The following is a 13,386-nucleotide window of genomic DNA, read 5'->3' as shown; positions in this document are numbered from 1 at the left end:
AGCCACATGGCTAGGTGGGCGGAAAAGGGTGAACTCGGGGCTCGAGTGTATAGATTCGACTCCACCGGTGGGAGACTGAAAATTGGCGGATTTGGGAGACGCTTTACCAGGGTATACTCTCGACTTTTCATCCCTTCGTAAATTTTTTCCTCAATTTTCCTGCATTTGTGAACTTTGACCGCTATCTCACCATGTGGTGGGGTGAGAGTTTGTCGAGATTAAGGGTTAAATCGTCTTAACACTTTGACTACGGCTGTTCAGGTGCCGTATGATCCAAAAATGCGGAATTTTTGGTTTCAGATATCTCCAAAACGTGTAGCAGAAGTAATCATTTTTTAAAGCTATAAAATTAGTTTTCAAATGTTAAGAAATGCACTAATGATGGCGGAAAAAGGAGCAATGTGTCGTTGTCTCTAAGAGCATCAATGTTCGTTATGTATGTATCAGCATACCACACGGTATGAAATGTTCGTAAATATAAATAAAAATTTCATAATATTTCATTTATTAAGTTTATTACGGATTTTATGCTTTAAAAAAATATGTGAAACTCCAAGGTCCTCGCAAAATGCTTACATTAAATCTCAAAGGAGAGCATAGAAAAATGATAAAAGTAACTCGAGGTAATGATAAACGTAACTCTCAATCTAAGAAAGGCACCTTGAAACAGATCCGAATATATGATGCCTGGGCCATTAAAAGAAGAACAATAAAGCACATGTCGGTACATATAGTAATAATCCAATTAGGAGCCATATCCTACGCAAGTGAGTGAGCACGTCGATCGATGTGTTCCACCGCTGGCAGATGATCACGACCTCGTCGATAGACGTGCTCCGCAGTGAACGTGTCAAGCTTACATTCGTACCTTGACAGCGTCTCAGCTACTTTTTCGCCATTAAAAACGATTATATTTGTTACGTAGATAAACCTTAGCCGCTGTTTCTACCATATTCTGCTGAGTTTTGAATGGGGTATACGCATTTTTTTAAATCTAAAATACGACTGTTTTCTTTACATTTTTTCACCATTTATAAGCTTTAATTTGTGTTTGGGATACAGATTTATGTTTAACGAAGCGGTTTATCGAATTTATGTCGTCATAGTTTGTTATCCGTGCAATATTTTGGGGCATTTGTGGAGATCAAGGCGGTAAAGATATTACTGAAACATTATTTTCTCGTGCGGAAATTTTATTGCTCAATTATATTCATTTGATGTTTTCGGAATTTATTCCGTTACTTTTCTTTTCAAGTCATAATTTAATCAGCTTTTTATATCATTAATTATGTGTAGTGATATAGAGTGAAATTAAATGCACTGCACTCAAATATAAAAATGGCAAGCCTTTCGACGAAGATTATTCTTAATGTTAAAGAAAGTATTACTGCTGAAACGAAGAAGCAGATTGGTAAACTCAAGGTACTACTTGTCGCAGTGAACACGAACGAAAACAAATTGATACAGCTGTTTGAGCCGAATTTTTATCTACCAAACCACTTTTTCCATGGGAGCACGGTTCAGGAGCTGTTTTGATCATAAATCACAAATTTGTTGTTGACGAAACTCAAGCCATTATAAATTTTATTTTTACAGACACACTACGTTTCGGTCTCTTTTATTATGCCCTTTTCTAATTCCTAATCTGTTAATTAGGCACATTTAAATGCAAAAGTCCAATTTATCATGAAATAATGCTCAGCAAGATCTGATATACAAGCTCAAGTCTTTTGCTTGACGTGAAGTTGAAATGGATTTATTAGTACGAAAACGAAATTGATTGAGCGATAATTTTTCTCGCTTATTAATTTGTGGTAATGCAAATCTGCAAATTCAAAAGCACAAAATTGCACGAAAGCGGCACAAGAATTTGAGTCTTGACTTACAATGACGCAATACGACTCTTTATGAACTAGATAATACACATTTCAGTAAGATGAGAGCAAATTTAAGCTGCAATCAGTTGTACAGCTGCCGATAGCTTTATCAACCATAAATAATTTCTACACCTTTCTTAGCCTTTTCTAAATACTTCAAAATTATTTTCAGAACCTTCTAGTTCTTATTGGCTCATGCTTCCTTTTTTATTAATTTCTGTTATCGTGGGAAATAACCTGACATACTCCGCATAAATTATGTTACCTCCGCGAGAGTCACTCTCCATTTTTCCCCCGCAATGCGAGTTTCCATTAAACTATGGAGCTTACTTGTACAATTTAAGCTATCATCAATCTTCAGTATATCAAGGCAGGTTTGATGCCACTGAAATGTAACTATCCATGTGAAGACAGATATTAGAATAAGACGCATAGCTATCTTCATCGTATAGTCCATGCAAGTCTTCAAGAATTTTTCATTGCTTGCTCATTTTGAGGACGTCATATTTGGGGTATCTATTTTGTGCTTTTACTTTTGCTAGTGACCAACTAGTGTACATCGTATCCATGCCGTTGCTTGCGTCCCACATAGATAATCAGGCTGTATTTAATCTATAGTGCTGCACCGTGCCAAGATAATAAAATTCTGGAAAAAATACATTAAGTTAGGGAAAGATTCTGACGTGTAAAAGAATTAGAAACTTACACTAACGCGCACGAAAGAATGCATAATGTCGCCATTAAATAATTCAAGGGGCAAGTACGTAAACATTTCATTCGATCACCTCGACCTCTTTTACCACAATTACAAGGCCAACTAAATGCGTCGTGCATGCCAAAGAAAAATGGTGATATCCATGCCTCTGTTAATTTTGAGATGGAAATAAAATCTTTTTTTTCTTTAGTATGAATAAGAAATAAATTTTTGAATTTAACTTTATCTTCAATATCCACCGAGATCTTCGATCGAAAAAGCGACATAATTATATACCTATAATTTTTAATACTCATGGTACCTGCTAAAAACTGGGAATATATTTCCATATTTCAAAAACTTGTGTACCAAATTCGGTCTTTATAGCGAAAGGGATCGCTAACAGCTTTGCATGTAATTCGTTCTATTGTTCATTCCACATAAACTTTTTTCATAGAGAATGCTTATAATTTTGAGTTAATTGTATTTATTTCTCAAAATTTTGCACCCGATTCTGTTATGGGACACTCCGGAGCTCATTGATATTCACGGTTTCACGAAACGAACGGAATCTATTATTTTTTTATTTTTTTCTCTGTTAAGGTCGTGCGATAATAAAATCAACAGGCTGGATAGTAGATACGGCTACAAGAGAAATTTTAATCACGTCATCATGAAAATTAACGAAATTATAACTATGATTAACGTAAGATGGTTTCGCTTTATTGTAGAATTTTAAAAGTTATAATTTGATATCACTAAGTGGATATTTTTACTCTGCAAACTCTACTCTGTAAATTCGTATTATTGCTCTTAAATTTGAAATAAATCAGTGTTTTCAAACTCAGGTTATTTCTACTACTTCCATGAGGATATTGATTCATTTTATTCCCCATATAATTGAATAGTATGCGATTTTCTATTCAACCATGGGGTTTACTTGTGCAATGTAAAATATTATCAATCCTCAAATTTTCAGGGCTGTTTTGAAGCTAATGAAATGCAATGATCCATTTGACGAAAAAATTAGAGCTTAGACATCTAGTTTTCTCAATCGTGTAATTAACGCAAGCCTTCAAAATGAAGAGCTTAAAGAAAATCTCAAGCATTGCCTAATAATTCACTCTAGATAGTGGGTTTGATTCTGCACCTTTGAAATACATCAAAAAGCGTGACCGAGAGATTCAAGGTGAGTATGGGACTGATCTTTCATCTCGGCTACATGGAACAAAGTCCTTCATTCTGAGTCGTTCGGGTCGACAGTTACTGAGTTTAAAAGGAAGACCGCTTACCGCTTTATTGCACTATTATATCAACTATAATTTGATATGATAATCTCACCTTCCTTCGGATTTTCGCCGAGTTTTTGTCACAGGGTGACATTTTCGCCGCGATTTCACGAGGCGTCTACAGGTCGAAGGGCCGATATCGGTATGATGTCACCCTATGACAAGCAACGCGGCGAAAATCCGAGAGTTTGGAGAGATCATCTACTCAAGAACGCCACGGAAGACTACGAAATGACATTATAATTTTATTGTACTTACTGGATATTCTTACGCTGCGAATTTCGGAAAATATGCGTTGCTCCTCTTGAATTTGAAATACATCAGGTTTTTCTAACCTGAGTTGGTTAGTGAAAATTTTACAGAAAGTCAAAATTATTACCCGATAACTCACTCTTAATAGTGAGTTTGTTTCCGCGCTGTGAAATAGATCGCAAAGCGTGACCCGGACGTTCAAGGTGAGCACGGGACCGATCTTTCATCTCGGTTACGTGGGGCGAAGTCTTTCATTCTGAGTCGTTCGGGTCGGCAGTTACTGAGGAGAAGACATACCCTCAGGGAAAGACCGGGGTCGGACAGGCGGCCTGAATTTTTCATGAGCCCCGGATGCACCTCGAGCCACCTTCAGCTGTCATGTAGGAGATACTGCCTTCTGGAGGACCATCTCCTCGCTCGAACGCTTCTCGACATCGCCCATCTTGATCGTCTCGTTGTTAGATCACTGTCCATTTTTTATGACAGAACTGTGGTACTTTTCGACCTACTGAACAAATTTCTTTCCATTAAACTTTTCTTTGCGTACCGAAATATGATCCCCATACAAATGGAAAGTACATGCTTAAGATGTAAAATACTAGTCGAGGTGACAGGAGCAAATCAAATTTTTCGTATCTGCGTTCACTTACATCTATTTTATCTTTACTCACCAAAAAATAAGCTTCAGGAACTTCATGAAAGGTTTAATATCTAATAAAGAACATAAGCAGTATTTACTTTAAGCCAAAATCATCACTATGCATATATATTAAATACCCGGTAGGCAAAATTTAAGGTGCGTTATCAAAGCAGCATTATACTCGTAATGGACAAATGGACTAAGAAGGCTGAGGGTGCTTTCCACATCTTCTTTCTCGACTCCAAAAAAACGAAAAGAAAAGTCTTCCTTTTGGTTCTTACGGCGTCTAATACCCTTTTTTTTGACAAAAAAATCCACCATTTCTGTCACCTAAAGGGATTACGTGGGGAAGGCCTTAGTCCCTTCCAGAGGTACCAGATTTTTTCGGTCTTTTTAATCGGTTTTAAACCTTTTTTACCACGTGGCGAGGACCTGAGAGCCATCAATTTATTTGCTAAGTTTGAATTAAAATATTTGGAGTAATGAACGTGATAGAAATTAGCAAAACTGTCTCCTTTTGATACGAAAGATGAAACGGAGAAAATATAGATGTCTTAAAGACATTCTCAATCACAGCGTTAATTATTCACCATAACTCCAACTCTTTCGAAAAAGGGTTGCACCAGCATTAATCAACGGGATAAATAAAAAAACTGTATATTCCTGCCGTTTATTTTGTGTCATTATCAACAACTCAATATTTTGATCATGATATCATATATTTGTAGCTTATCTCTTTTTTTATTATATAAATGTGCATCTTTTTCAGCGTTATACGTTAGCTAAATTCATGGACATGGTTTCTTGAAGAGGTATTGCTCTTGTATGCCCTACAATGCCGAATTTGGGGCACTCTTTTGGATAGCGACAGGCACTACGGTTAAAATAGGTTGACAGGTCATTTGAATGGGAATGAGTGGGCATAAAAACTCGCAGCCGTCGCCCAAAGTGAGGATGTGAAAGAACCACCAGCCTTCTTAGTCCACCTTTGCGTCACGAGTAAAATGCTGCTTCGAAAACACTCCGTAAGTTTTGCCTCACAGGAAATTTATATGCATATTTGTAATGATGATTGTGGCATAAAGTAAATATTTTATTATGCTCTAAATTAGATATAAGATATTCTATGAAATCAAAAAAGCTTATCTGTTTGCGAGTAAAGATGAAATAACTGTACATGAACGCGGTATTGAAAAATGTAGGTTTGCTCCTGTCGCTTATATCTGTATTTTCACATCATTAACATGTACCATCTATACATTGGGGTCTTATTTCGGTGTCGGTACGCAAACGAAAGTTTTATGGAAAATCTTTGCTCAATCCTTGGATAAAGCCATATTAGGGATGGATGGTTCCCAAATTTACTGGCATCGTGTGTTTGTTCTAGCATCTAATAAATGTGGAGGTTTTCTTTATCTATCGTTGGAATGGAGTTTTTCTGGTGAGGTGAGGAAGGACTGTCATTGGCTTCACATTGAAAGTTCTTTTGATACACAGTCTTACCAGATGGTAGAAAACGTCAGACAGTAATAATGGATTGGATTAGATTTTGGATTTAGGTGGGGTAGCACCAGGATCACAAAGGGTCCATTGTGCCAGCCACCGATCAATGATCGTATTTGGACTGATGTCCTTGCGAAAGGCCTGCTGCCCTCCAACGGTTATCTATAACGTCCTTGAATATATCTTGACATCCAGGAAAAGTGAGCCCAGGTGCCTATAACGAGTCCTTGTAACTGCGAGAAAATCTCATAGCAAATGCTGCATCGTTCCCATCTTCAAACCATCTGCAACTGGCTGCGTCTGCATTGCCCAAGAGGTGCAAATGTCTCATGTCATGGTAATGGGCGGCGAGAAAGCCCGCTATTGTTGCTTGAAATTTATTTGATGCAATAGTTTACTCGACCCAAATTTCAGTATAATTCATAAGTTCGTAGAGTAAGATAGAAAATAGGTTTTAGCGGCAATACTTTTCGTGTATCCAGCAACTTATACGAAAACCGTGAAAGTTACCGCCTTCAAGAAGGTGAATGACGACGTCACGTCTCTGGAAAAGTGCCAATTCACTCACAGGATAAGTAATAAAATAAATATAATAATACTGCGTTAAGCTTTAGACGGGAGCGGTCAATGACATTAGTGACACTTCAAGACCCTGTTTTAGAAAGAGTTAAAAGTCTACATGCTTCTTCGCCGACCACCTGAAATATAAACATATACAACTTGGACATGCCGTATTTTAATGTGGCAATCTACGTCGTTTTGAGCTAAATATACAAATAATTCAATAGGTTAGAAAATTTCAATTTTCCTAAAAGCAATGATGAAGGAAGGACGACTACCAAATTTGACGTTTACTTTTACAACGGTTGTTCTAACACAATCTTCTGGATTAAATCGTCTAATGGGATTATAACCTCTTTGTAGGTGTTATATAGAGATATATATTGAACAATTACTTAATATTTATTATAATTCATACTAGACCATTGGTTCTATTTAATTACTGTTGAAATTTAATGAAATCACTCCTTATAGTGAATAAAACTATTTGCTTGCGTGGGAATATCCTTCGGTGTATGCAATTTACTTCGTTGATATGAAAGTTGGCATGCCTAATCTCCAGGATTTCCTTCTTCTCCTGCTGTCATGGAGTTCAAAATTTTATTCTCGAACATTCACGGTTTTTGTATAAATGGCTGTATGTATGAGACGTATTGCCACTTAAATCTATTTGCTATATACCTCTCCGAATTGATCAATTTAGCTGCAATTTTGGTCAGAGTATCGCAGTATCACGGAGTATCGGAATATCTGAGATTTTCCCTCCTTATTCCCGAAAATAAGGTATGAAAAGAAGACAGCTATGAAGGATTTTCCGCTGCTAAGAGCTGTAATAATTTTAAATTTGACATCAATATTCCACTAGAAATAAAATAAAACAAAAATTGCATCAAAAATCATAGGCTGGAATGGGAATGGAATTTTCTGTTAGATTACGCATATTACTTTAATTAATCCAAAAGTTTCATATATACTCCTCTCTTTAACCCTTAACTAATGATGGTAGATCCCCAGGCTGATAAATTTGTTGTTTACTTCCAGGGTGATTTGGCAAAAGTTCTTCGCTACTTAATAGCATCAAGTCTATTCCCCCCTTCTACCAAACTGGTTTTTGCCAGTCTATCTCACCCTTGTGAAGCGTTAATATTGTACAAAGTGATCTTGGGACTCGGTATGTTCTCGCGCCACTACTTGCGTTATAAATACCTCGTTTTTTTGAATTGAAGTAATTACCATTGTGAAGTGAAGCGGTGTATATTCATTTATTTTGCATTTTGTTATAATAATTGAATTACGAGTTCCCAGGAGCTGAATGAAGATAAAATTAAATGTGATTTTACGTTTTCACAAAAAAATGCAAGTTTGTTTTTCTAAAAATATTAAAAAATATTAAATATTGCAAATATCAAAATTTAGTAATCTATGCCTGTTGAAAATAGTTTAAAATTTCAAAAATGAATGGTGGTTTTGACAAAATATCAGTAGTTCTTAAGAAATTATATAAATAATTTGGGAATCTGGTATGTCCCAACGACAGGACCGATGTCTCAAAAAACCGCACCAGTAGTTAAGAATTCAATTTGGACTCATTTATTTTCCCAGAGAATGGATTGATTGATTGAATTATGAGTCCCCTGGACCTGAATGAAGAGAAAATTGAATATGATTTCACATTTTCACAAATAATGCAAGGTTTTTTTCTAAAAATATGAAAAAAATAAAAATATTGCAAATATAAAAATCTAGTAATCTACACCTGTTGAAAACAATTTAAAAATTTCAAAAATTCATGGTGGTGAAATTAATAAAACATGTAGCAGTGTTTTGACGCATTCTAGTTTTTCCTTCCCTTATAGCGTAGAGGTGAACATAGAATACCACATTTGTGCGGCAGAGCGACACAATTTTGTGGCTACACTATGCTTCTAAAACGATTCATGCCCTCACGAGAGGAAAAATTGGTTGGCAGCAGTAACTCCGAGTGGTGTATCGTGTATTGGAGGACGGATACATTGCACGTTCCTAATTTCATTGCGCTTCATACCCAAATTACGTTCCGTGGCAGATTTCAGTGTTCGGAGCGGGTGCCGTAACGAAATTAGGGTAGCGTTCAGCTAGCCGAAGACAAATGACCTCGGCTTGAGCAATTACTCCCCCGGCCGGCTGGAGCGTCTATCTGTTATTCTGCGAAGCTGTTCATTCTGGGATCGTGCAGATGGGGCTTAGAGAAACAGCTGAGGCACTTGAATGCGAATTTTCCGAATAAGTGCCCTTAATTTCTGGTTATTTTAGCGCGGCATAAAAACTGGTCCGGTGTCTACGATTTAACACATTCTTAATAATGAATTATGAACGTAACAGATAGGTAACAGAGATAGCCGAGTGGGTGGAGCGTTTGGCTGCTGTAAATTGAAACAAATAGTTTAACATCACAATTATTTTATGAAACTGCGGTGATTTCTTAATATGAAAGCCTTCGTGATGATAAAAACATGATACTCTTGACATTTACCAGACTACGTTAAAGACCGGCAGAAACTTATTAAATGCTCGGAATGGACAGTTTACTTTGTTTTACTGTTTCAGAAATAAACTAAGTCACTTCGGCAGCCATCTATTGTGAAAAGATGCAGGGTTTAAGTCAGTGCGGACCCATGCAAGCTATAAAGTTCTCGTGGAACGAGGTGATACAGGATAATAAATTTATCCGCAGCCTAGAATACGTTGAATTTTCAAATCTGTGAATTTGCTTGAGGTAATCTTTATCGTCGCTTTTATACAAACGTTTGGACTGAAGCTCTGAGTTAGTGTAACGTCTGCTAGCATGGGGTACTGTTTAGGAGATACATGCAGATTTACTCCTCCAGTACTTTATAATAGTTTTCAATGCCAGATAAGTAAAATATTTTAAACAAAAAGTTTGATGGGAAGTAATAAAAACCATTAGTAAGTATTCAACAAAATGCGCTTAGGTATAGACTGAAGACAAGGACGCACAGAAAAAAGGAAGTTACGGCTACATCATTTGTGGAAGAGAAGCATGGTCTTGGTGAAATGAAAATAAATCAATGAAACCACTATGGAATAAAGTTTTAAGGGAAGTGAAACTTATGCTTAACAAAAGGCAATTATTAAAAGGAATTAAGTTCTCGGTGAGATAAAAGTTGAATAATTGCCAAATCCCATTGATGTCACCAAACGAAATATAACGATCTACTCTTCAACTTGGGTGCATAGACACTGGTAATTTATGGAGCATGTGTGTACAGGCTTAATTAAGAGACATTTGAAGGTGTGAAGACTGAATGAGAGAAAAATCATAAATCTTCAGATAGAATTGATTGGAAAAGGTCAGAATTTGCTCCTAATTGGACTTTTTTGGGCGAAATGTTTTAAGGGTATAAAACAAATAATGAGTTTTAGGAATATTTCAGCATATAAACTGAATTATGAATGAAATTAGCCTAGCGATTTATGACTAAACGTTTTAGTGTAGATATATGTAAGACTTGTGGCTTTTTGAGCTAAGCGTGAATTTAGAAAGTATGTATGAAATAGAAATAATAGGACTAGGTAAAAATTAAGACGAAATAATTATGCATTAAATTGATTAGCCAAATCATAAGAAATTTGATATGAAGAGACCTTTTACTGCCGCCAAGTTTCTTTAAAAATATTTGCACATGTGCTTATTAAAATATTATTAATTAGATTTCCAGTGGTATTAGCAATTGAATTATTCAAGACGGAGCCTTGTTGCCTTGATACTCAGCTTATATAGATAAATTATCATGAAAACATTCCGTTTACAAAATGTTTTCCTTGGAAATAATCTAAAAAAAACTCTTAAGCAGTTTTTTAGAAAATTAGGGTCACGTGTATGCTCGATATAATGACAATTTTACGTGAGCTTTGTGCTATAAAATTTTTGCTGTCACATAGTCTTATTTGCTGAGGGATTTTCGTCTACGCTCAACTACTGCTACCATAGCTTTGTTCCCAATGGTTCTGGAATGGAAACCATGGCTGATTGCTTGCAATAAATGAATTCACTAGCCCAAATGCCGCCTAGAGAAGCGCAGTAGGTCGGCATAAACTGGTGCTCATATAAAATTGTCATGAGAAATCACTCAGATATCCAAGGCACATGGCTACAGTCTATAGCGGCAGAGGGCTGACCTAACGTTTTTGATTTATAACGATTGAATGATGATCAATAATGTTAATCACCAAAATTGAAAATTCATTTAGTATTATTATTGTTTTAGCTAGACGGTAAAGTAATAAATTATTATGATAAATATCGAAATAAACGACTTATTCAGCAAGTTTTTAATTTTTTTAATCTCCATCGCTCCGATAAAATCTCTAGAAGTCCTTTTTCATCAAGGGAATTCAATTGAGAGCATAGGAAGATCAAAAATAACTATTACCTAGAAGGGGCAGCCTGCAAAGGCAAAAATTGCACCCAAGGCCTCCTATATAGCAGAGGAGGACTTTACTTTGCCCCCATCAGGGCCGGTAGCCATTGAAAAATAGAAATTTTTCGCGTCAAAAAGTTTTGTAGAACTCTCTCCTTGGCTGGCAAACCATGTCATCACCGCACACGTCCCTGAATTTTTACAATAGATCCCCTCGCTCTACTTACGCCTATTCTATTTCCCTACTTTCATCCGCACTATCAGCTTGAGCGGGCAAAAGCGTATTCTGCCCGTGGCGCAAGATTCTCGCCCGAGCAGTCTCTTTCTGCGACACGTGTGCTTGCTCAAAGTGTTTCTCATCGATGCAGCGAGCCTGCTAATGCATGTAAACAACGGGTCAGGAGGCGGGAAATTAAAATGCGCCATTATCGATTCCGCGAGTTTCCGATCTCGATTGTTTTCAAAGAACGTTTTCCACACTCAGGTTCATGCTAAAAACAATCAAACGCCATGATGCTCTCCATAAGAAATCACAAAGAAAGAAAAACACCCCAAATTTCTATCGCCTCGCCAAACAAAATAAACGTCAACTCCCGTCAATGTGTGGTTTTTAAAGGTATAGAAAGATGATAAATCTGTTAACGGTTTATAAGGATAAAAATAAAAGCCATCACAGAAGAAAATACAATTTCGCTTTTGAAATATTTTCCCTATCCCTGAACATCATACACCGCCATGTTTGTTTACATTTCGCCTTCAAAAATAATTCGCGCAGCCGCTCAAGGTACCTAATCGGTACATTTACACAAAAAATAGGCTCTCCGGTTGTAGTTATCACGGTTTTAGCGGAGATTGTGAATGAAAACAACGATAAGGGTTCTACGGAGGCATCTTTAGTGACCTCTGGTACGGGATACTCGATGCAGATGTTAGAGCCCTCAACGTTAGGTATCTTAACGGCACCCATGACCTCTTTCTACGAGCTATTTGATAACCAGCCGGCACCCTCTAGCAGGCTCTGCTAGGTATCACCCCTCGAGACCTCTGGTAAGGAAAATTGCAATCCTTGCAGATTGACACGGCCTGGAACGGCGTACCACGGCTCACCAACCGAAAAGTATCCAACAGTACTAAAGGAAAACCAGGAGAAATGAAGGGACAATGCCACGGTTCTAGATGCTCAGGTCCAACCTTCGTTATCCTGGCAAATAGAGTTTTCGGGGGATTCTATATGGGTCGGGCGTAACTGTTCGCGAAGAAACATTTCTTAGGGAAAATTGAGAGAACACAGGAACATCTTTGTCAATGTTTACGCAGCTGTAACAAGATTGGGCTCACGTGATGACATTATAACAATAGATGACCTCAGAGAAGAATGAAGGTTATGGTTACATATAATGAGCTTAGTTTTTAGCCAATAAAAGTGACATGGTTAAAAATATATTAGTCCAGTGTCTTTGAAGAAATACCAGTAAAGTTTTAAGATAAAAGTCAATTTTACCCGCCAGAAAGAGAATGAATAAAGCAGTATTAACTCATCATATACCAGTAGCCATGCAGTATTTAGCAGAATGAAGGTTTTAGTTAGCAATGGCTAGATCAAATACACTCAGTCTAGCCGGGAAATATAAGTCACCGGGTGTATAACAACATTAACATGGTTACTTATATGAAATGATTGTAAATTTTTGGTGTAGCAACGTTTGGGCGCAAGACGGAATGGCGTTTGGGAGTGGGAAGAGCGGCCGGAGGGTCGGCGGGCGACCACCGGGGGTCCCGCCGGGTGGTTGTCGCTCACCTGCCCGGAGGTGGGCCGTCACCATGGTGTCCGCGTCGCAGTGCATGCCGTGCCGCCTCGCCGCTGCCTCGCCCGCCACCTCGCCACCGCCGGCCGCCACACTGCGCGCGGCCCGCGCCTTTCGGCCTCCAGTATCGAGCGCCATGCGTCGCGGCGGGCGGCGCCTGGCGGCGGACGGGCCAACTAGCGCCCGGGCTGAGGATCGCTGCGGCGGAGGGGAGGTGGTGAGAGAGAGGGGGGTGGGAGGGGAGGGGGCCCCCAGGTCCACGCCGCGCTATAGGCAGTGTGGGGTGGACGTCCCTTTGTCGGAACAGGGGATGGTCGTGGTAGAAAAAATATAAACGTCAGGGA

The 13,386-nt window shown here is 38.0% G+C and overlaps 1 protein-coding gene across 1 annotated transcript in view; it reads right to left on the bottom strand.

Moving 5' to 3' along the window:
* Positions 1-13,146, bottom strand: part of LOC124170665 (slowpoke-binding protein) — a 178,358-nt gene extending 165,212 nt beyond the window's left edge. The window contains exon 1 of the mRNA XM_046549541.1: positions 13,036-13,146. The gene's annotated coding sequence lies outside the window, so the exon portion shown is untranslated. The remainder of the gene's footprint in view (positions 1-13,035) is intronic.
* Positions 13,147-13,386: the final 240 nt, after the last annotated feature.

Source organism: Ischnura elegans, chromosome X (genome assembly GCF_921293095.1).
Source record: "Ischnura elegans chromosome X, ioIscEleg1.1, whole genome shotgun sequence".
NCBI lineage: Eukaryota > Metazoa > Arthropoda > Insecta > Odonata > Coenagrionidae > Ischnura > Ischnura elegans.
The sequence above is the reverse complement of the archived record's forward strand: the minus strand, read 5'-3'. Positions and strand labels throughout refer to the sequence as shown.